Here is a 24,858-nt window from a genome sequence, read left to right on the forward strand (position 1 = left end):
CAGTCTCTGTCCCAATACAAGTCATTGCTCATCATCGGTGACAGGATGCTTATGGTGGGACCTGGATAGTAATCCGCTGTCGGAAATGGGAAAAGACAGCAAATGTGCTGTTGTTGCTCCTGCGTTACAGGCCTTGTATGTTCTATTTTTGGTGGTTCCCATCTTCCTCTCACCTTGCACGCAGATGTCAAGGTGGGATGAATGAGAACAAGACCCCCACCTTGTTAAAACTGAAATAACAGTGGAGTATAACACTCCCCAAAGAAAAATGCTCTCATAAATCACCCTGTCTGTGTCTGGCAGAAATCTTGCACAAATAAATTGAAAATACATTGCAGAGACCTGCAGAGGGGGTTGCACGCCTCAGCCTATAGCTATTTCATCAGGTACCTTGATTAATCTGCCGCACATTTTGTTTTTATTGCAGCATTGTGAAACATGACTATCTTAATTGTGATTAAATGTAAACTTCTACCCATACAGTGTATTCCGCATATAGTAATTTGGACAGGAGAATGTTTCTTACATATGGTTACAAATGAAAGCCTTGATATTCATTTGTAATGTCTGCTTCTTCTGTTAGTACTGTGAGAGGAATCACTATGGAGAGAGCATTGTATATTATAGCAAAATTAGCTATTACGGAAGTGGTCCTCTGTGATACGCTCAGTTTTGTAGCAATACACATTTTTATTTTGGTGGGTTTTAAATCAGGAGTGTACAGGATTTAGATTTGTCACATTCTCGCTGCCTGGTGTGTTGTTTTGCTACTGGCATCGAGCGCTTCTTGTGTTTCCCCCCAGTGTCTGTGAGTCCATCTGTTGTAGATAAAAGACTACCGACAACGCGAGTTTAGATTTAAGTGACCTGAGTACTTTTCTTATGAGTGTTGAATGGTCCCAATAGTGCTTAATGCTCCTCATCTTATCAGACATATGCTGCTCTGGCGGTCACTTACAAAGCGCAGCTATGTACACCTCATGACACCTGTATTTTCTATTTCTGCCTCTACGCGGTCTGCCCAGAGCACTTCCAGGTGGACGCCTAATCTCTGCTCTTTCAGCAACCTAGAAATTCACCTGATCTAAAGTCCGCCCTCCTACCACTTAAGTGCCACGCCTTTCAACTGAATGTACTTTTCTGCTTTTCTTCTAAAACATCACTCGATTTACCCTAATTTTGCTATAATTAATCATTAGGATGAAAATTGCCTTTTCACCGAAATTAAACATTGAAGCGCACAAGGGGTCCCATTAAATGTATAGTATGAAACCTGTAAAGCGCCAACTGTAAGTTGTTGCCTGCAAACTTGTGCAACTTGGCAGAAATCTGTTGCATGTGTGCCAATCTAGTGTCTAATGCCATGAATTTGTGCTTACAAAACGGGCAATTGCCAAATGTGGAGAAATACCCTAAATGTACAGAGGCAATTATATTACAGCATATATGCGCTGCTGTCACTTCTTAGATTAAATTCAATTGTAATGCAGAAATTAATTTGGGGTACTCTTCACTCTTCTGTGTAGTGTCAGCTTAACGTGCAAAATTCATTTACTTCCTGCTACCTGCTAATAGTCTGCACCTTTTATGTAGGAAAATCTCATTTATTTTTAAGCTGTTGAGATACCACAAGTGTCTAACTGAGATGAGAAAGAAATTAGATTAATCTGCAAAATTCATGTATAAGCCAAACTTATTTAGCAGAATGCTGACTGCGGCCAGTTAAGTAGTACTACTGTAACTATAATGCCGGACATATTTTTCACCATTACGGATTAATTACCATGTTGTAATGTTTGAGTTACTGCCTTTATGTTTCCATGTGTTACTCATAAGAACCGATTTTCTGGCATCAGAATCCAACACAAAATATTACCTTGCAACATTGCTGTTTTATTATAAGCTGAGGATTACCATAGCACGCTATAGAACAGCTTTGTACTGAGTGCTCTTTAGAAGTACATTGCCTCTCCCTTCATATATTCAAGTGTAATCATTTATTGTAATTAATATACATGGCTTCAGTGGGTATTTTTAAGTTATTAGCCAGTGGGAAAAAATGGCAAATAGATTTTTTTGTCAGACCGAGCTTTTACAGAGTCCCAGCTGTCACAGCGGGCAGATGCATTGCTGTAATAAAAAGGGTTGGGGGGAACATAGAGGAATCGGGAAGCCAGAAGAAATATACGTCTCATAAATAAAGGAAACTGGAGCATGTTGGGTGCAGTAAAGATTTAATGATATTGGGCTAAGGAAAACCCAATCCAAGGCTTCTTTCTTAACCATTACAGTGCGGGATTAGGACTCTGAGCTCTATAATGTATTGTGTATATGGGCCTGGTCTTTAATTGTTACTGCTTATATTATTACTGCTTCCATACTGTGTTAGGAGCCAGGATGGTAAATTGAGCCCATATGGGACAGTGTGTGAGACTGTAGGCCAAATAAAGATGGCTGTCTGAATCCGTATGGTCAGTGACCGATTAATCCACACTGCCCTCTAAATTCCACATGATAGGAGAGTGAGCTCTATTGGTGGCCATTGAGTACCCCCTGAATGGTGGCAATTTATTTCTTGTCTTCCTGGACCACTTGGACCTTTGCTATTCTGTGACCTTTAGGGAAGGTTCTGTTTCAATGCTGGAAGCCTGAGAGGTTTTATAGAACATAAGCTCTTCTGGTTACACAAATGCCCATCTCAGCTTGCATTATATATCTTGGTTGCATTGCACTGGTGGAAGAAGAAGGGAAAATGATGGACCTATACAAATTGCTGGCCTGACACAGCTTCCCTATGTAAATGACAAGATTAATGTATGGACTTTGTTTCATATAGAATGCTAGTACCTATTATTGCTGTTTTATTTAAAAATGCATGTTGTTTTTTGATGCCTTTGTAAAGGCTCCATATCAAAGACATGAAAAGCTATTGTAATAGCCACTCACACCCCAGTGTGACACCAAAAAGTCATACCTTTTGTATCAGACAGGGCTGGCGCAATACGGCAAGCCAAATAAGGGCGGCAGGTGGGTTTACCAGGCTAAATGCCAGCACCGGCCCTGGTATCAAGCTCATATGGGCAGGGCTACCTTTACCTTCTGTTTCATGTCAGTGTATGGTGTTTGTGTGTATCATAAGCCACTCAATGTACAGCACTAGGTAATATGTTGACACTTTATATATAAAAGGTAATAATAATACATGCATTACCAATGAACAACCGTACAGTAATCCCCCCACACCTCAATACTTTTTTTTACCCAAAAACAATGAGTACACATATTTCCTTTAAAACGCGCACCTAACTTTTCTGCAAGTTCTTTCTTATTAGGTTTTGTTTTTTGGCTGGTGGGGAGCTGAGGAGAGGGCCTCCACCTGCAGTATGTGTTGTTCATGTCTTATTCAGAATACCCTGACAGCATACCCTTGTACAAAGATGCTATTGCCCCAAGTATTCTGCCATTCTTTATTCTTCTTTCCTATTGACAAAACAGTTCAATTGAATGTATCAAGTGTCTTACATTTTATTTATTTATTTTGCATTCAAATAACTCAATTGTTACTTTTTAAGTCTGCTGAAGAAGCGGGTTGTCAGCACCCACCCATTATAAACAATAATTGTGTATAAATATATAGCGAGGAAAAGGTTCTCTATAGAATGATAAAACCAACATATTGTTGTCAGAAGCGGCCCTTGGTGATGCTCAGGGGGGGCTGCTTACTTTAGCAGGTGGGTGTTGGGGGCATCACCCACTCCTCCTGGGACTGGATGGGTGGCGTTTGGCTGTGACATCATTGTGTAAGAATATGCTGGCTGCTTCTTCTTCATGTCAGCGGCTGGCTTTCCATGTTGGGACACCACGGGAGCAAATGGTGAATGAGCGACATTACTCATTCAGTGTTTTATCACCCTCTAACCATTGGCAATCGCCTGTTCCTGGCGTAAACTCTGATACTTCACTTCCACTTGGATACTGTAAGAGGAACTAATCCACATCCTCTATTTGTACTTGGGGAAGAAATTCTCAAAATTTACATTCTGCAGATCTCCACCCTTCTAGAGTCCTGCAGAAGGGTCTGTAGTAGAGACAGATTAACCTGATCTGAGTTCTGTGGCCGAACTTATACCGCTTTCATACTGCCGCCCCGGCAATATCCCGGGTTTTTCAAGCCGGGTTTTTGTCGGGGCTCGGAGCGTCCCAGCTCAGAAACACCATTCATACTGCACCTCGGACCCGGGAATTTCCCGGGTTGACCCCATTCATACTGCACAAGTCTGTGCCCTGGCAATTTGTGGGAGTCATCACCAGAGCAGTTTTCATTGGCTGAAAAATGGTGATGTCATTGAAAGGTGACTGTTTTTTTTTTCTTCCACGGGCTCCCACCGATGACATCATCCTCCAGAGACAGGCAGACAGCCAATCAGGTATTCTACACTACACTGAAATCGCACCTCTGCGCATGCGCATTACCTGTGGCAACTCAGAGACGCGGACATCCAGCTGTACAGAGAGGAGGGGCGGTCGGCTAAGACTCCACAACGCTCCACTGGAAGACCCGGGAAAGCGGTCCAGCTGCACGCTGACACCCAGAACCCGGACCAGGACTGTTCTGGGCGAAATCTCCGCATCTAGGCTAGCGGCTACCCAACACTACCATCCTACAGTAAGTGTATGAACTCACTGCACATGATCACACTTACTGTCTATACTATTGCTATCCCAGTGCAACCTTTGTGTATTGAACTAATCCACTCACAGTCTTAAGGACTATTGGACTTATTGGCACAAGGTTCTGGAGTGTACCTCAACATCTGGAACTGCTATTCAGTTATCTCTGATTCTGTTTTTGGTTTTGTTAATCCTCTTGTGCATTAGATACACAGTTTTATTTGCCACAGACTCTCTGTGTCTTAAACACCTCACATTGGTCAATATGCACCAGCACACTCAATACTGGTCATTTTACTGTGAACAATAAATCAGGCATTTAGCCGATTGTTCACAACACACTATCATTGTCATTATCTTATATACATTTGCGCCTGGGAATACCTGATTTATAGACAGCCAATCAGCTTGTTTTCTGTGCAACCCGGGTTGAAAAACCCGGGTTGCACCATTCATAGTGCAGGCAACCCGGGTCCGACCCGGGAATTACCCCTCGATAAATCCCGGTTTGAAGACCCGGGTTTTTAGACCCGGGATTTTTGACTTGTACGATTCATACTGCACCAAGACCCGGGTCGTTTGAGCTCGCCCCGGCAAAAACCCGGGATTTTGGTGCAGTATGAATGGGGTATAACAAGGACTGGTGAGTGGATGTTCTTAGCGAGGCGGCCGTCACCCGCTGAAGAATAATCCTACAAGCGATACACGGAGAATTGCTATTTTGGTTTCCTTTCTCAGTATCAGTAAAGCTTACTACACGTACCATAGGTGTGGGTGTTGGGGGTGGGTGGAGGATGTGTATTAATATTATGATAATTCCTTGTTAAGTTAAATGTGAACTCTCTTTTATGTATTGAACATCTCAACTAATAACCTATACTTTATTTCCATTACTTCACCCATTCGTCATTAAACCCTTTAAATAAAACCCTTCTGACACACTTCATTAAGGAATGTATCACAACACCTTCACTGAGTGTCATTGGAACAGACGGTTCTACGTGGCTGAGGAGAGCGAGGGAACAATTTCACACTCTTGCTGTCTGCTTTGAGTAGACATGGAAGGTTTACAAGAGCTGTCACTGTATGTGTTAAAGGAAAGTGCATTGAAGCTGCCAGCCTGAAATTAGCTCCCTTTAAATGTATCCAACACCTTTCACCATAACATTTAGAGGGAAAGAAATGCATTGTCTAGAAAGAGCAGGTAGTAGCCGTAGATTCCCCCAGCTTGCCTTCCAGACCCAGAGTGAGTTATCTTGTAGAGCAAGCCGGCTGGATAAAATGCCGTCTTTGTGAAATTTGCATGCCTGACTAATGTTTTATGTATTATGTTACTCATAAGCTTAAATGTACATGCACGAGGCAGCAAATTTAGGTAAATTATGAATAAATTAAATCTTATCTAAATAAACAAGTGTCTTTCTTTAACAGAAATGCAAGCCCATGAATATTTAAGTGGACACGGATAAATCCTCTTCACGCGGTGTTACTTCAAAGGGGATCAGATTACAGAGACTGAGAAACCAGCAACGATTGCCAGCAAGATTGAGAGGAAGGAGAGGGAAGATTGTGGGTGAAATGTGAAGAATAAGGTAAGAGGGAAAAAGCACGAAAACATGAATACAAAAAGTTGTCCCAGTTTTCTTATATTTTGTAAAGCAATGTAAACATCCCAACAGAGGCAGTAAATGTTCAGTACATTACATGGTTAATAATTCTCCCACTGATGAGCCAAATAATATCTGATTCCTAGGTCACCCTTCTCAAATCAAACTTTAGTTCTGCAGCTAAATGTTTCTTCTGGGCCTTAGCACATGTGAATCCGGACTATAAAACTCTAAATAAGACCTAATATTTCATCATAAACTGCTGTGCTACCTGGTAATTACAAATGTTACCATATACATAATTTACCTCCTGTTTTCTGTCATCTAAATTCAGAAGTTTCCAAAACAGATACATCATAATCCTTATTGCCATGAATTATCCCTTTACCTGTGACGGCCTGTCCAGATGGTGCCCAGGTGATTTATTGTTAACATACTTTATAATGGAATATTACACCCAAGTGAATAATAACTAGTTATTACATATATTTGTAGCTTTTTCCCATAAGAAAATTACAACAAGATTCCGCAGTGTCATAAAAACATTTTTGCTGATAAATTCATTTGTGGTTTTATTTTTTTTTCAAACATCGCTTAATACGTGAGGACTGTCCCAGGTAAGTGTTTGTGAATCCATTAAACCATCAGAGAGGAAATCTATCAATTAAAGGCTGTTGAATTAAGGCATAGAGAGATAGCTACAAGAATAGACAACATTGACCAGACGTGGAATATTCTTAGCTTTGTAAAGAATAACAACATTTGATTTAGTCAGGTTTTCATCTTTGCATCACAATGTCATGCAGCATTTATAAAATAATATTACGGAGTCTCCCTAGACCAATTTAACTATTAAATGCTTCACCTAATTTGTAGTACATGGCTGGCGACCGCACACTCTACCGCCATCTTTAAAGATCAGGGGGTAAATGTATCATACCCCGGTTTTGTCAACTCCCGCAAGTTTGGCGTCTTTGCAGCTTAAATTTAAAGCGGCGCTGCCTTGTAAAGGGAAGTTTACAAGGCAGCGCCGCTTTAAATTTAAGCTGCGAAGACGCCGAACTCACGGGAGTTGACAAAACCGGGGTATGATACATTTACCCCCAGGAATCTATTATTATTTTTCATTTCAACCTTTCTGTCACTCACTGTGGGTCAGCTGCTTTTTGGTCAAGACATACTTTACACACTACAGGGTTTTCAGACAATTATCAGGCCAATCACACAATAAATGACTGTTTGGCCCAATATCACATTATTGTGTACACTTCAGTGATGAACCATTATCATTCCAAAGCACAATCTACCTTGTCACACTGTACGTAAGTACACCGGTGTGGTATAATAACGTTATATACATTGTGATGTGTCTTTAGTGGATGTGTTCACTGTCAATAATAGTAAGAAAAGTCAGAGATCGACAACTGCATCATTGAGATGGTTGTCAAGGACAGCTGAGCTGGAGAGAGATGTCAGCTCTCCATGGTGCAGATGGATTTTCTAACTTATATAAAAAAAAACTTAAGATTACATTTGAAATATGTTGGTGGATAATAACAATATTTTATTTAGTGTGATATATAGGTCATATATTTGTGCAGACAGCTGACACAATTTGTCAGGAGTCCTTTGTTATTCAACAAATGACACATTACACAACTTACAAACAAGTTCCTTTGCACATTATTCCTTGTGGATCATTGTATATGGTGACAGTGCTGTTGGCATAATTGCGTTTTTCATGATCAGAGGTTGTGTGGCTTCCTTTGATGTTGTTCAATGTAATGGTCTAGTAACATTTTGTTTTCTCATTGGTTAAATATCTAATTCCAGCAACACTTTTGCCTTAAAAGTGGCTAAATTGGAAAGGTCTGATTGTTCGACAGTCAAACCAAATAGAGAGATGCTATTAGGTAAGAACAGTTGGGCCATGACTGCACTTACACAACCATTGCAATTGTTGCTGTATTTTAAGCCGCGAACAATTTGCACCTTTCATCATTAGTAATTGGTGGAAGCTACACAGATATATAATCTCCTTCTTTTACCCCTCCTATATCAGTGTAAGCATAGTACATCGATGTATAAGCATGTATATTCACAACTGAATGCTATAATTATTATTATTTTTATTACCAAGGCTACAGTATCTGGAGAAGGAGGTTTGGATTAACCAGTAACTCAGCTAAAGTAAAATGTGTTTTGATTATCACCTTAAACTTCTGCAGGTAGATGATTAATGCACAGCAAAATGGGAACAGACAGCATAATTAGCTAATTACTCTTGTAACATGATAGGTTAATGAAAGGGTTAATTGAGACATTTAAATCCCAGTGCATATATGGATGATATTAGCAATAATGTAGAATCGAATGAAAAGGTCAGATGTCACAAAAGACCAGGAACGTCCAGACTGAAATACAAGATAGATTTATATTAACATACAGTAATATCAGGTTGCTAGGTCAGAAGACTGAGGATTAATTATAGCACATTAGGGGAAGCTGCTATGAGGGATATAATTGGCTCAGTGCACTTCCAGTAACACATAACATTTGTACTTTATTGTTGCTAGGTCCGTGAGGAACGAAAGGGGGCTATTTGGTATTCGTTGCTATACTCAGCTGGTTTTACTTCTGCAATAATATAAATCTATACATGTAATTTATTGTTTAACATGATAATATTACTGCTACGATGCTGAGAGAGGCAAAGTAGCCAATTGTATGCAGCACTTATTAGATGACCACATCGTTCAGTAATAGTAGGAGACCTATATATCGCATTACAACGCCAGACACCAGGACACTGCTAAAGGTAATACAACAACTTACAGCCGGACCTGAGGTTATGGTGCACTGAGCAGAACTGAAGTTCTTGGCATTCCTAACAGAATCCAACAATATTTTTTAAAATGCCGCCCCCCACAACTCAATTATGTCTAAAATATTCATGAGCTGCGCCCCCCTTCACCATTGAGCCCTGGGTGGTCACCCCTATTGCACTCCCCTAGTTACGGCGCTGGAGAGTTCTACAGTCACTGTGAGAAGCACTGCTATACAAGGTAATGAGGAGGGGGAGGTGATACATACAGACATGATCATTGAGCTCCTCCTCATACAGTCACTGTGAGAAGCACTGCTATACAAGGTAATGAGGAGGGGGAGGTGATACATACAGACATGATCATTGAGCTCCTCCTCATACAGTCACTGTGAGAAGCACTGCTATACAAGGTAATGAGGAGGGGGAGGTGATACATACAGACATGATCATTGAGCTCCTCCTCATACAGTCACTGTGAGAAGCACTGCTATACAAGGTAATGAGGAGGGGGAGGTGATACATACAGACATGATCATTGAGCTCCTCCTCATACAGTCACTGTGAGAAGCACTGCTATACAAGGTAATGAGGAGGGGGAGGTGATACATACAGACATGATCATTGAGCTCCTCCTCATACAGTCACTGTGAGAAGCACTGCTATACAAGGTAATGAGGAGGGGGGATGTGATACATTTATACAGACATGAGCTCCTCCTAGCACTGTGAGAAGCACTGCTATACAAAGTAATGAGGAGGGGGGATGTGATACATTCATACAGACATGAGCTCCTCCTAGCACTGTGAGAAGCACTGCTATACAAAGTAATGACAAGGAGGAATATCTTATAGGCATAATCATCAACCTCCTCCTCCTATGGTCATTGTGAGGAGCACTTCTAAACATGAATGAGGAAGAGAATATTATACACACTGACATCATCACCATTTATTTATATAGCGCCACTGATCCCGCAGCGCTGTACAGAGAACTTATTCACATCAGTCCCTGTCCCATAGTAGCTTACAAAAAAAACCCTAACACACACACACACAGACAGACAGAAAGACACACAGACTAGGGTCAATTCTGATAGCAGCCAATTTACCTACCAGTATGTTTTTGGAGTGTGGGAGGAAACCAGAGCACCTGGAGGAAACCCACGCAAACACGAGGAGAACATACAAACTCCTCACAGATAAGGCCATGGTCGGGAATTGAACTCATGACCCCAGCGCTGTGAGGCAGAAGTGCTAACCACTTAGCCACAGTGCTGCCCAGTGATCATAAGCTCTTGCTCCTACGGTCACTGTCAGAGTGCATCTAAGAATTTTTTTGTGGAAGAGAAATATTATTATTGTCGTTGATTTGTAAAGCTCCACAGTGATCCCCAGCACCAGAAAGTGGGCCACACTGGGTATACAATAAACAGGGACATGCTATGTAGACAAAACAAATGTTTATGTGAAAACAAAGTGTAGGGAGGACCCTGTTCTATTATCTCAACATCATATCATCCATGGCTCCCAAATGATCATTCTGTCCAGTGAAAATCTTATTGAATTCTGATATTGCAGGCTGGTCACATGATCGTCCAGTGGCCATATAGAAGAACGTGCCATCCCCCAAACAGATTGCATGATGTGATAGCTTGGCCTAGTAATCACAACTACAACGTCTGATGTCTGTCTGAGTATGATGGGACGGCTATCAGTGATGGAACGACCACAGTGTGAGAATTGGCGGCTCACAACTTTGCTGCACTTGGATACAACTCTTTCACCAGCTTATGCTTAATATTCAGTAAGTTTCTGCAATCAAAATAAAAAAATGTGGATAAATGCTCAGATTCATTTCTCCGTTGTCTCTTGAAAGGTAAATGAAACCTTTTCCTGGTGCTTGTATGACAGATTAAATGTCAGAAGGACAGATCGGACACAGTGGAGCCAGGATAGGATATTACAGTTCTCTCATTTCACTGGGCTTGTCCTGAGAATCATTTTAATTATTTCTTCACCTGAGTTCTCCACCCCTGTCATTGTCACTGCTTTGTCCCCGCTCCTCCGTCTGACCTTTTCTGGTTGCATGTTCTCATCAGTGTCCACTAGCTCCCTGTGATTCATCTGTCAGATTTCCCCAAATATCACTGCGATCATTAGACTATCCAAGATTAGACTATGTAAAGAGAAATGTTCACCATTTATATGTCATATCTGCTTCCACTTTATATATTTAGAAAAACAAGGACAACGTACCTTATTTTCCACACGGGAGCTTATTCCTCACTATATTTTTTTTTATCTAATGAATGGGGGAGAATTTTGCTTCTTCCACCAATGTAAAAGAAAATGCCACCCAATATCTACATCATTATAAATATATTAGAAGATATGCATGGTAGTCCTAACGCTCTCAGTGATGGAAATATCTTACACAGAAAGTAGGGACTATCTAGTAGACATGTCAAGGGGAACTTGTGAGACCGAAGTTCTGGATGAAGCGGAGAGCCCAGAGCAGGCCTGGCCAACCTGTGGCCCTCAAAGATCTTGTGAAACTACAAGCTCCAGCATGATTTACCAGCAGATACCTAGAGGTACAGTACAAATTCCATCCACAATAATTTAGTATTTGTCTGTGTAATCTTATTTCTACACTCAATGCATCTGCCATTGTTCCAAGTCAAGCCATAGTCACAAGCTACTTTTAGTTAATTATTAATATTGTTAATATGTAGCCAAGTGCAGTTTAACTTTATAAATGCCATTGTCAGTTTAGAAACCTCATCTGCTCTCCCGTGCCCTCCTTGTGCTGTGATCCCGTCATTCTGTCATGTTCCTTGTACATTGACCATCACAGCTTAGGGCTCATGATATAGTTATGTAACTAGACGGCAATTGAATTAAAGTTACCTTTGCTGTAGCTGAATAGGTGTCAGTAACACAACTTGTTTCTAACACTGTTTCTAACTTCAAAATAATACTGATAGGTTAATTGGCTGCTCTCAAATTACCCTTAGGGCTAGATTTACTAAACTGCGGGTTTGAAAAACTGGGGATGTTGCCTATAGCAACCAATCAGATTCTAGCTGTCACTTTGTAGAAAGTACTAAATAAATGAAAGCTAGAATCTGATTGGTTGCTATAGGCAACATCCCCACTTTTTCAAACCCGCAGCTTAGTAAATCTAGCCCTTAGTCTCTTTCTCTGTCTGTCTGTGTATGTTAGGGAATTTATTTAGCCTGTAAGCTTCAATGGGACAGGGACTGACGTAAGTGAGTTCTATGTACAGCGCTGTGGTATTAGTGGCGCTATATAAATAAATGATGATATCACTGTAACTCCCAGTGGGGGTTGAAACGTTTCTATAAGTCTTACCTATATAGTCCCTGATACTTTCCTGATGAGCTTGACAACTCATTCCTTTAAGATGGGAATCATGTGTCAGAACAGAGTTTCTCTCATTTAACATGTACCCCCATGTAAAGGTACATGTTTACCATGTACCCCTAAAGTGTGTTTGAATAAATGTACCCACATTAAGGGGTACTTTGTATATACAAAGTGCTACCTAACCTCAGTAAAGGTATACAAAGCCATTTCTGAATAATTGAAATGTTTTAAAAATACCTTTCTTATTAGTTTTGTGTATGTTTTATTCTTCACTAATAAATATAGTGTTACTTTGCGTTATATTTACCAGGCTGGAGTACCCCTTGCATGGGGAACCAGATATTTAGAAGTGACACTAGGTAACCCAATTAGCCAACCACAAAGCCTGTTATTCATATGTGTCCCTTATTATAATGAATTTTCAACCCTAGTTCTCCGATCACCTTCCTCTTTATATTAAAATGGAGTGGGATCGCCCCGTGCTTATATTGAGGGATCCCTTTATAATACCTCCATCATGATAAATATTTCTCTGGCTGTAATAAATTCCATAAACAATTATATTTTTTATAAGAGAGTTAGCAAAGTGAGAGTGAGGAGCAGCCTCATTTCATAGCCCTAGTTACTGCAGAAATCTTTTCATGTTTGTATAATGCAACAACAGGCATGAGTGAGTCAGCCTTATATTCATGGTGCCTCCGCTCTGATATGTAGATGTGAATGTATTTCAATTCTCTCCAGTGCTGTCACTGATACCTCACACCCACCATGTCATTATCTCTGGGACCATTTATCCTGATCTTCACAAGTGACTGACAGTGCCACATCTGTTTTATTGAAATTGGTGCCCCCCGCTCATTACCTTAAAAAATGTCATTTATTTATTTGCTGCATAACCGGGGACGGTGTCGGTATGAGCATTCTGACACTGCCGAAGGACAAGATCTCTACAGGTTGTTGTAGCACTTATACTGCTTGCATGGGACGTATGCAAATATTTTACTATGATCTATGGAGAGGGCACAAATAAAGACTGTCTTCTGTGATTGGACAATTGCCGTTTGTGCTACCCTGAAAGAAGTTGCCCCATCTTGTCTTCAGCAAGCTCCTGTCTCGGTATCCAGCACCCCAAAACAGACACTAACTGGAAGGAGGAAAACTGTGTATAACAGTTCTCATACCTCCCAACAGTGCTCATAAAGCTTTGCTGCAATTTGGTTATTTACAATGGTAATCTTATGCTATTCTCAGAAGGGATATATTGCCCTATTTATCAGGAATTAAACTTATTGTGGTCATAAGTGTTATTTTTTAATAGTTATCAATGGAATTTAAAATGATTTTATTGCTGTGGCAGCTAAAGCGGAAAATACCCACAGCTATGGGTCACTTATCTGTCTGGAGCTCCTGCTGTAGTGGACTGAGAATGTGACTCATACAAGCCTTATGGTACATTTCCATTTGCTATCTGGTCTATCTTGGCTCTAACAGTCCCAAGTTCCAATAGTGGCTCTAGACACTGGGAAACTTGGGGTAGTTTGGAACATAAGTGGGAGACGTCAGGACAGGAGAGGAAAACCGTGACCGTCCTGCTGGAATCGCGAGGTTGTAGTTACGCAATTCTCATAATAAATTCCCAGACTTCCCGCTAATCAGGGTTAACCATGGCATGGCTTCTGTGACACAAGGCCTATGTGTTTGATATAATCCTCAAAACAGCATGCCAGAAAAAGCGTCGTTATAGGATTATGTTGCACAGTAATTAGCAGTAATTAGTTTATTAAAACTATTAGTTTATTAAAATGTCTTCAGCATAAACACTTTTTAAACTCTGGTATTTCTTTATATTGCTAGAAACTGAGTATGTGAATAAAGTGAGCGAGGGAATTATGGGCCTGGGCGCCGGTTAGTGTGCAGGAGCATTTAATGATGGTTCAGCAACTTCCTTTTTTACGTCACTCACACACACAACTCGGTTCTCTTGACCTTTTATTCCATCAAAACAGATGACACAAAAGAAATCCTGCAAATATCAGCTCTGGATAACTTTGTGCTGCAGAATCTGTGTCATGAAATATAGGTGCTCGGGGCTCTTTCATTTCTATGGGTGGAATCTATAGATGAAGGAATGTGGGCACACCACCAGGAGACTGACACATATTGTGCTAACAAGCCCAAAGCTGCACTTCATAAATCAAATCTGACACCAGCTCGCCAAGAAAAAGGCTTCTTAGCATCTGTGACCTGCAGAAACTTCTATTCATTCTGCATTCCAAAATAATAGATGAATATCAATTGAAAACAATCAATTTTCCTCTAGCATGAACACATCTGTCTTTATTCTCTCTCTCTCTCTGCACACGGAGACAGCTTGATCTGCATGACAGGCTTTCACAAAGCTTCCATCTTAACCCACAACCTGCTGGGTAATCTCTGCTCACACCCAGCGTCGTGGTTCTATTTTTGCATCTGGAACTTTCTTTACCTTTATCTCATGGTGAGATAGATGGGACATGGTAATGTTCTACAAATCCCTAGAGGGGGTAGAAAATAACTATCCAAATTATTTGTATAGAAGAAAAACTGCAAGAACAATGCTACTGTAATACAATGGGAGAGAGGCCCTAAATAATAATAATTTAAATAAAGAATTACACTGTGAAGTGGTAATTGTTACAAAATTTACACTACTCAATCTGAGTTGTTTGTTGATATGTGACAAGTTTCATCTCTGTAAATATGTCTGAAGATGGCATAAATTCAATATGTAACATTTTCTCAGGCTATAAATTAAACTGTGGAATGGCTCCAGTAGGTTAAAAAGATTTACAGATTCTAGTAATGTAAGGATTACTTACGGCACTGTATGTATGTGAAGACTGAAAGTGATTACAAATGTGCATGAGTATAACACACAATCATTCTTATTAGAGCCTTATATCAGGAACTGTCATCACAATACAATTATTGTTTGGTGGGTGTATGTATATTGCCTTCACCTTACACCTCTTTGAGGTGTACTAAGCTGTGGATACCATGTCATGCATTGAGTCACCATGGTTGGTGACCAGGAACCATACACTGGATTGTCCCTATCAGTAGGTGATAGTCCGAATCTTTCACTGGCATGATGCTTACATTTCCAGCCGTGATAGAGATATTAGGAAGGCAGCTGCTACTATTTCATACACCAAACCCCTTCCCGCTAGGGTTTACGCAAAGCGATGATATCCCACAGTCACATATCCAATCCCACCCCTCTATTATACAGATCTTGCAGAGTACTCAGTGGAGGGTAATGTAGGAGTATTAGGGGGCTGGCACCAGCTGACTACAGAGCAGTGACCATGGCCTTACATTTTCGTTCTCCATGTCATTGATGGCCACTAATGTTCCGGTTATTTTATACATTAATGGCACATTTTCTGACATGTGGTAGATGACTGTCAGCAGTGGTTATGTCTGACCTCGCATTTACAGCTCTCAGCTTGTAGATCTCTCTGCAGAACAAACACTGCACTTTGCTACTTTGCTCATTTGTACAATGGCGTTTAGGGAAGTCCATGTAAAATCTGTGTAGTGTATTTAAAATCCCTACATTTGTGTTTTCTATCAAGCAGATTGGAATGATAACCACCTACACATCCGCACAGCAATAAGCCTCGCTCTTGTGCAGAAAGCGAGTTTGAACAGGCTATTTTTACATGTTTCCCTGCCTGTACTAACCTCTTGATTTAAACTCTCATATGCCTGATTAAAGTTATGCAAGACTGGCATGATTTTTTTTATACTACAAATTAATTTAATTAACTATGTGCAGAATAAAATGAGTCCATTAAAAATAGATTGCCCCTCAAATTAACCCTGTACAATGCCACATGACCCTGTGATCTGTTTCATTTGGCACTGCCCTGTGTCCTATTTTCAGACCCATTTTAAAAAGATTTTTTTATTTAACACCGTATAATACAATGGGTTTATAATGCTTAGAGGTGCCACATGTTAATGCCTAAGATGCATATTAAATTACGTGAGCTTCAGAAAGAAAATCTTTAATTTATGGCAGGTTGCAGTGGACAAGGACAGGAGTTTGTGGGTCATAATCTGGTACATATTATATCCGCTCAGTAAACAGGACCTGCGCCATTGTGACAGAATCCTCCCATCCACTGCAAACTGCTTATGCTTCATTTATTTAACAAGGTCGAAAAGCCCCACTTGCTGTTTAAATCTGCTGTTTTTCACTAGTCCTGGCTTCCCTGTGCCTATTTATGAAAGATTGCGGTGGTACATGTACCATAAAAATACTTGTTCTGTTACCACCATCTTAGGATGGGGATAGTAGAAGAAAATCATATAGAAAATACTTTATTCTTTGAATAAAACATATTTTCAATGTATAAATAGTTTAAAATATTTTTTTCTTTTTATGTATATTTTATCTATTTTCAGCTATTTTTAGTTACAATTTTTTTTCTTACCAAGTGGAATTGAAAACCTTATTCTGGGCTTTCAGTACTATAGAGTGTTAGACAGGTGCGCTTACTCACATCGGCAATAAGTTACCCCTTACCTCCCCTTTCCGCCTCTGTGAAATTTTATTGATAACTAATAATATATAAACAAAAACATTTTGTATCTCCTCATTTTGAAAAATAAGCCCTATAGTTTCTTTACTCAGTGATGTAACCCTGGATGAAATACATTTCATGAAATATTTAATGCCACCAAGGAACTGTTAGCTGTTGAGTATTTATATAACCAGACTAAACCACCTGATGTCACATTATCTGTGTAAAAGGCCCATGACACCATCTTTCTGCCAAAACTCCCACGCTATATATCATTTATACAATAACCGTCTATGGGTTAATACCAGACCAACGTCTGTGATGAATGCTTGTACTTCTCATAATGGATTTTCTCACTACGGTTCAGCAGGTATGTATACAACTTCTATTTCTAATTGCTAATTATACTCAAATATTCACAATGCGGTTTTCTGTGATCCAATTTTTCTAATTAAATTTTGTTAAACTTATTAAGATGTATTATTATTTTAATTGCCATGATTAAATAGTTCATCCTATGGTATGGTATTACAGTATATAATGGGGTGCTATAAATGTCATCTGACAAGTTTCAGTTATTTTTTATATATATATATATATATATGCACGGGCCAAACAGGTACTTGTAGAGAGACAGTGTTCATAAAAATTCAAGCAAACCAGCACTAGTATTGCAAAAACATTAAAGATTTTATTAATCACAACACATGTTACAGAATCATGCCCATATACATAAGATAATTGCACAGATGTGAAAGATGGCAGAGTTGTATTAACACCTATACCATTATGCTGAGGATTAATCCAGAAATTATGAGACAGATATCTGGAGAAACATCAATTTCTGTTGTCAGACCATTCTAGCTGATTGTCACACAGTGCGACCTGGATAATGTAATGTTATTACCTGATATTAATTTAGTGACCCTGCCCTGCAGAACAACAGTTAGACCTCATTAGAGAATGTCACCATGCCCAGTATGAACAGGCTGGAAGAGAGAAGAAGCCACAGTAATACATCCACACAAGACCCAACAAACTGCACCTCACCTATAAATTACATATAATAATAGCCTTGCTTTTATCATAGTTAAATTAGTTCAAGGGAGCTAATAAGACTGTCGACTTCTTAACAAAAGGCTGTTTTGTTGCTTCCTATCTGAATTCAAGGCCAAGATGAATAGGATCCGGGTTCTGCAGGGAACAGATACAGAATTCAATGTCACCGATGGCTGTTGGAGTCCAGGGGTCATTTCTGAGATATTTACAGTTAAAAGCACATAAATACCTAGAATAAAAAATATATCATTTACGTGGTTGTATACTCAAAATATTTTCTATAAAGATGTTTATTTTCTTGCTTTGATCCTATAGACTTTTTGTGAACGTCTTGGAAACCATGCCATAAAGATCAGCGGAGAACCCGTTGCTCGTTTGAGCGTGTAATGAGTCTTATAGGAGTGATATTGTAATGTATGCGGAGGATGTGTAAACTGACAGAAGATAAGAAATGGAAGATTATTAATCTCTCATCTTTATACTTGTGTGATCCTCATTACAGCTTACACTAAAAAAATCACAAGTCATGAGCATGATTTATAGCAGTTGTTTTAGAAACAGACTTAACATGCCAAGTGCTCGAAATGTCATCGCCCAGACCCAGCAAAAGACTATCCTGCTGAGCCCCACTGCAATATTTGCGGGTGGCCCCATGTGTATCTTCTAGAGGTCTCCACTCTGCTCTTCTGAGTATGCAGACCTGCTCATGCTCAGAATAGGTCCCAGCTCTTCCTCGGAGGATGGACCAGCATTGGCACGCCCTCTAGGACCCGTAGTAGCCACACCCCATTTATAAGCGGTAGTTCCATCACTGATCCTGATACCTGTGGGATGTTCCCACAGACAGCAATGCAAAATTCCATTTTAAATAAATGGTAGAAAACAGTGTTATATTACAGTAATGCTGACATAGATAGTTAATTATGATTACATCCTCAGAGCTCACTCTGCTAGTTCTATGTTGGTGCGTTGGACCTATCTGGTAAGATACGGAGAATCAGTTGTGTGAGCACCCAGGCCTCTCTAGTTATGTCACACTGATCATTATTGAATTGCTGATACATTTCATTCTACTCTCTGTCTCTATTATAGAGCTCGTAACTTCATGTTAATCAAAGAAAACAAACAATCCATTGTAATTCAGATATTCACCATGCTCCAGAGCACCTCTTAAGTCTTAAGATACCTGGTCCTGTTACAAGGTGGAAGCCATGTCCTTGTTAGACAGATTAGCTGTGTGACAATGCTAACGTGATTCTGTCTTCACAACCTGACAGAGGTAACTGAGTGTGCAGCCAGACAGCAATAGACACATTTTACTATTTGGAATTATTACATTTTCATTAGGAAGCGAGTGTATAAATGTAAGTTGGGGTTCGAGGATTGCTGGACTGCTCCGGTGTCCCTGATCACATTAACTGATTGTATTGCCCAAATTACAGGTCATTAATTGGAAGGCCAACATAACCTCCAGTATTGAATAACCACCTACAAATCTACAGAATATCTATAATATTTCTTTAGAGCAATTACATTAGTATTGATGAATAAATGTTCAGTTTCCTTGAATGCAGCTTTGCATTATTGTTTGACCTCTATTTATGAATTGAAGCCTACAATGTTGGTAAGTACAGTGACGGATTATGCATACAAATGGATTTTTTTTAGGCTTTTTCTAACTCACACAATACTAGACTGCACATTGTGGTTGGTGCAAGGTAATGTACAGCTCAAAGCCAATGAGCCGTATGTGCAAGGCCAATACAGCAACGGGCGACATTCTCAGCGGGTTCTAGTGAGTCATTTTTTATCCGTGACCCCAAAGTGCCATTACATTGAAATTTAAATGGATAGGTATAGGCACACCTATGCAAAATGATTTACTAATTCTAATGTTGATGTTTGTTCATAGAGAAAAGTAGCACAAGTAAGGACACAGGGTTCACAGTGCGCAAGCTAATAGTAATTCATTTGTATAGCACCTGATTCTCAGTGTAAATGCAAAAGTCCTTCTCACTGAGTTATACAAACCAAGTGGACTTTAGTCTACTGGTACATCTGGATTCTATAAAATCAAACAAACGGGGTGCTTCCATGGTGCGTTACCAAAAATACAATTTTATAAAGAAAAAAAACACAAATTTTGCACATACCATAAATAAATAAATTTTTTAGCATTTCATAGTCACTTGCAGGTTTGCTCCTGACGTCTCTGCGGATCAGCCAACAAAGAGTAACCCTCAGACACAGTGATCCTCATCCAATCCCTCTGTAGTTTGGATAACGCATCATGGAAGCACCCCCTGCTTGTTTGATATTCTAGCAGTAAGGGCACTTGTTTGCCAGGCATGTCAGTGGAACAATGCATTTCTTTTGCTTACTTTCCTCTGTGTAACATAAATCTGAGGGTTAGCGACAGTACGATGACTGTAGGGGTGTGTGAAAAGTGTGGTTTTGTTTATAGGAGATGACAAACAATAATTTACTCCACATTGTTATATAATTGCTGTAAACTGACCAACAGGACAGCCTAAAACAGGGGCCCAGAGCAATGGGCGAGTGGTGCAGGCATTGTGGTGGTTGGCTTATACACTGTAGATTACAAATGATCTCATAATTTAAGAAGTGATATTAATAAATCACAGTAAAATCATGTGGCCTGAAACCCTGGTGTGTGTCCTCCGTAAAATGAAGGAATTTGTATCTCCACCATGTTTTTGTAGCCCATTATTAGATCTAGCTCTTTTACTGATCATCATCATCATCATCATTTATTTATATAGCGCCACTGATTCCGCAGCGCTGCACAGAGAACTCACTCACATCAGTCCCTGCCCCATTGGAGCTTACAGTCTAAATTCCCTAATGTAGACACACACAGACAGACAGAGAGGGAGACAAACAGACAGGGAGGGAGACATACAGACAGGGAGAGACTAGGGTCAATTTTGATAGCAGCCAATTAACCTACCAGTATGTTTTGGGTTTTTTTGGAGTGTGGGAGGAAACCAGAGCACCCGGAGGAAACCCACGCAAACACGGGGAGAACATACAAACTCCACACAGATAAGGCCATGGTCGGGAATCGAACTCACCACTAGGCCACCGTGCTACCCATAATACATCACACTGTGCACTGCTGCACATACAGGTATTGTTCATGGTCTGGGAACAATCCAATCAGGGGATTAGCCCACAGTTCCTTTATGTCCCTGATACGTTGGATGGGATTATAAGAACAGCACATTTTAGAATACTTTAACATGCAGCAGCGCTGACAGAATGAAGTCACTGGGTCCAGTAAGTTCACTTTCCCCTGAGGCACTTGTTCAGCTCTATTACAGCTCCAGTCAATCAGCATTTTCCTAAGTGATGAAATAAGCTACTCGTCGCACTGCTCCATGACACCTCAACATTATTGAGGCTCCCTGTGGCTGATAGGCATTGTACTGTATCTGGATACCCTAAACCAGAATACAGAAACATGTCTATAAGTAATGAAAATAGAAATAATGAACTTCTATATTAAGAAAGGATTTGCAGTAAAGTTGTGGAACTGACAGCCTGGAATGAGTGGCTCTCAGTATTAATTCTCCTAATATTATGATGTGAAATGCTGATTAGCCATCTCTCCCTCCCACATGACAATAATATAAGTACATGTGGCAGATGATGTCACAGATTGCAGGGATACGTGTAATGTTGTACACTGATAGCTTTCATTGTTTCACCCGCTCCATAGCTATGTTCTGGATAAAGACTCGCTGAGCGCTGACCTTTCCCTACAAAAATAAGTTTTCGCTCCTCCAGAGAGTACAGCTTACAGGGTACATAGAGGGTGCCCTCTACTCCATTAATCAAACAGGTATTATTTAGCCTATGGATGAAGGTATTTGTGGAGTGGGTTCCACCTCTGCATTCAGTTACTCGATGTCCGGCAAGATGACAGATGCATAGATGGATCTGATTGGGTGGCTACACGATTGGATGTACAATGGCTAACACTGGGATGGATGGGCAGTGGGTACATCTGCATGTGCCAGGGTGACTTTATTGGCTGACTGATGTCCATGGTCATTGGGGTTACAGTAAAAATGTTTATTTATATCTAAATGTATTGTTGGCTCTCATTAGCAGATTCCCACCTTAGTTTTTACCCTGGGCTTTATTTTGTCTAAAAACGGCCATTCTTAAAGGTGATACACAGGATTGTAAACTTTGTTGCAGTTCTTGCTACCTTCAGTGTTGTTGCTGCTATTACTGTGCATAGAGAGGTCGCTAGAGACACAAACGTTTCCTAGACAACTTTCTAACATTAGTAAGGAAGAATGAGGAGCCACAACAAGACCACTGCTTCTTACAGGCTAGCGCTGTTAGCGTACATCAGAGCAACATAGGACCGGGCTTCACCATCCAGCCAAGGAGACTCTACCATCATCACCCATTTAAGTAAAACGTGATATAAACTTAGTGAACATCATCCAATACCAAGGGATTTATTTATCAGCGATAGAGCTCTTCTTTTCTCATTTAACTCAATACATCATACAATAGTTTCGCCTAGCGATGGCTACCTCGTGTCTTGAAATTGGGAATTCTATTTAACACGTATGGCAGCTGTATATGTACCGTTATAATACCTGTTCTGTTATCACCATCTCAGCATTGCAATAACAGATGCTTTATTCTTTTATGTGTGTGTTGATGTGTAAAGTTTTTGAAACATTTCTTTTATATAATTTTTATATATTTATAAACATTTTTCTCAGTGGAAGTGAAAGAGCAAATTTGAGCTTTCTGTTCCACTGTGCGTGCACAGACACCGAGCTGGCTGACACGTGCGCACGTATGCAGCGATTGTTATTGTTGTAACTATCCGGATCCAGTGATACTTAATATAGCTTTCCATTTTTATGTGATGTTTCTTCCCGCCATGTCAGCAGCTAAGTTCTTGTCTGATCACTTTTAAGTACTGGAATTAATGGATTATTTCTCTTGTATAATAACATAATCCATACCTGAAAATAAAAGTCAAATTAAACCAAGTCAGGGTTTCTATGCACCTTTCACAGATGGATTTCTGTGAATTGATCTATATAAGCCGACCATGTGGCGGAGGGATGCGATAGCGGGGTCTGCTTTTATTCTCCGCTCTGTGATGGCCGCAAGCAGAAATGAGGAGCGGCCTTTTAAATGTTAATCGAGTCATTTGCAAAACATGCATTTTGATGACAAAAGAGAGAGACATCTCAGCTTTGAATGAACTAAGTGGATCTATTCAATTTCTAAGCTATCGCCTCGCCCTGAAACCTGTTGTCCTGGTTATTGATGTTTTAATGAGCTCAGATTTATTTTCACTGTCAATTAACCCTTTGTGTTTTTTGTACCCATCACCACTAACATTGTATTTATTTGTGCGTCAATGGACGAGTTTATATAGTTCATTTGAAGGTTTGCAAACATGCGCTATAGGTTGTGTATGGGTCTCAAGAAGACTTGTGTGATATCAATTTACACACATATTTCAGTGGCAAATACAGACCGATTAGCATGTCTGTGCTGCCCATTTACTTCACTGATAGTTCTGTTGGTCATGATTAGCCGAAGCTTGTTGTTGTGTTTACTAACACAGATGTTTGACGATTGTTCAAATACTGTAATGTAACATTGTGTCACATTGAAACTGAAATTCTTGTTTCCCTTATTTGTGAAAATATTTTCCTCCAGAGCGGTTTTCTAAGAACATTGGAAAAATAGTTGTGCGTTAGTTGATCACACTTAAATACTTCTCACACCTAGCTTTGTCAGATGCGGAGGTGAGGTAGGAAAATGAGTGAAGAAACTTACTGACGCCAGTCACATGATCCACACGTATGACCACACTAATTGTGTCACCATGCCTACTGGGTGTTCATTGAGGTTAGCGGGGCTTGATGGCTCCACTTGTGTCATCGAGCGCTATCCCTGGTCACCTTTGAGGGTTGTAAGCGCCCTTATGGGAGTTTTGTCCACTCTCTTGCGTCAATACTTTGTTGACATTTTTGACCTTCCCTCCTGGAGATCCAAGTGGCAAGTACAGGGGAGGCGGTGATGCAGTGAAAGTGCCATCAGTGCCCCTGCCCACTAGGGAAGTGGGAGGGGGGGCTCTCCTGGGAGAGTTCCTCAAAAGTTGTCAGTCTCCTGGACATTCTGGAAGAGTGTGGAAGTACGGGCAGCACAGTGGCTCAGTGGTTAGCACTTCTGCCTTACAGCACTGGGGTCATGAGTTCAATTCCCAACCATGGCCTTATCTGTGAGGAGTTTGTATGTTCTCCCCGTGTTACCGTGGGTTTCCTCCCACACTCCAAAAACATACTAGTAGGTTAACTGGCTGCTATCCAAAAAAATGACTGTGTGTGTGTGTGTGTGTGTGTGTGTGTGTGTGTCTGTATGTTAGGGAATTTAGACTGTGAGCCCCAAAGGGGCAGGGACTGATGTGAATGAGTTCTCTGTACAGCGCTGCGGAATCAGTGGCGCTATATAAATAAATGGTAATAATAATAAGTATGCTCTTGAGCCCAGGAGGTGTCACCCTATTCTGTGAGTCCAGGAGAGTAGATTCCAATGTTGTTAATTGTACAGTAAGAAAAGCTCCTGAAACTTTTTCAATAATGTGCAGATAATCTAATTTTCTACTTGTTTCTCATTTGTGTCTTTAATATTGATACTAAGGAATATGTATACGTTCCTTGACT

The 24,858-nt window shown here is 40.2% G+C and overlaps 1 protein-coding gene and 1 long non-coding RNA gene across 6 annotated transcripts in view; one reads left to right on the top strand and one right to left on the bottom strand.

Annotated features, from left to right (window-relative positions):
- Positions 1–24,858, bottom strand: part of KIRREL3 (kirre like nephrin family adhesion molecule 3) — a 541,498-nt gene that overhangs the window by 369,557 nt on the left and 147,083 nt on the right. The gene's annotated exons all lie outside the window — the stretch shown is intronic.
- Positions 1–24,858, top strand: part of LOC142107219 (uncharacterized) — a 339,875-nt gene that overhangs the window by 99,312 nt on the left and 215,705 nt on the right. For 3 of the 4 annotated variants that reach the window (XR_012679905.1, XR_012679904.1, XR_012679907.1), the window contains one exon: positions 6,103–6,263. This is a non-coding gene — a long non-coding RNA (uncharacterized LOC142107219). Of the gene's footprint in view, positions 1–6,102; positions 6,264–10,682; positions 11,020–24,858 lie in introns of those variants that run through there. The other variant, XR_012679906.1, reaches the window with a different exon arrangement.

The sequence above is a fragment of the Mixophyes fleayi genome, chromosome 11 (genome assembly GCF_038048845.1).
Source record: "Mixophyes fleayi isolate aMixFle1 chromosome 11, aMixFle1.hap1, whole genome shotgun sequence".
Taxonomy (NCBI): domain Eukaryota; kingdom Metazoa; phylum Chordata; class Amphibia; order Anura; family Limnodynastidae; genus Mixophyes; species Mixophyes fleayi.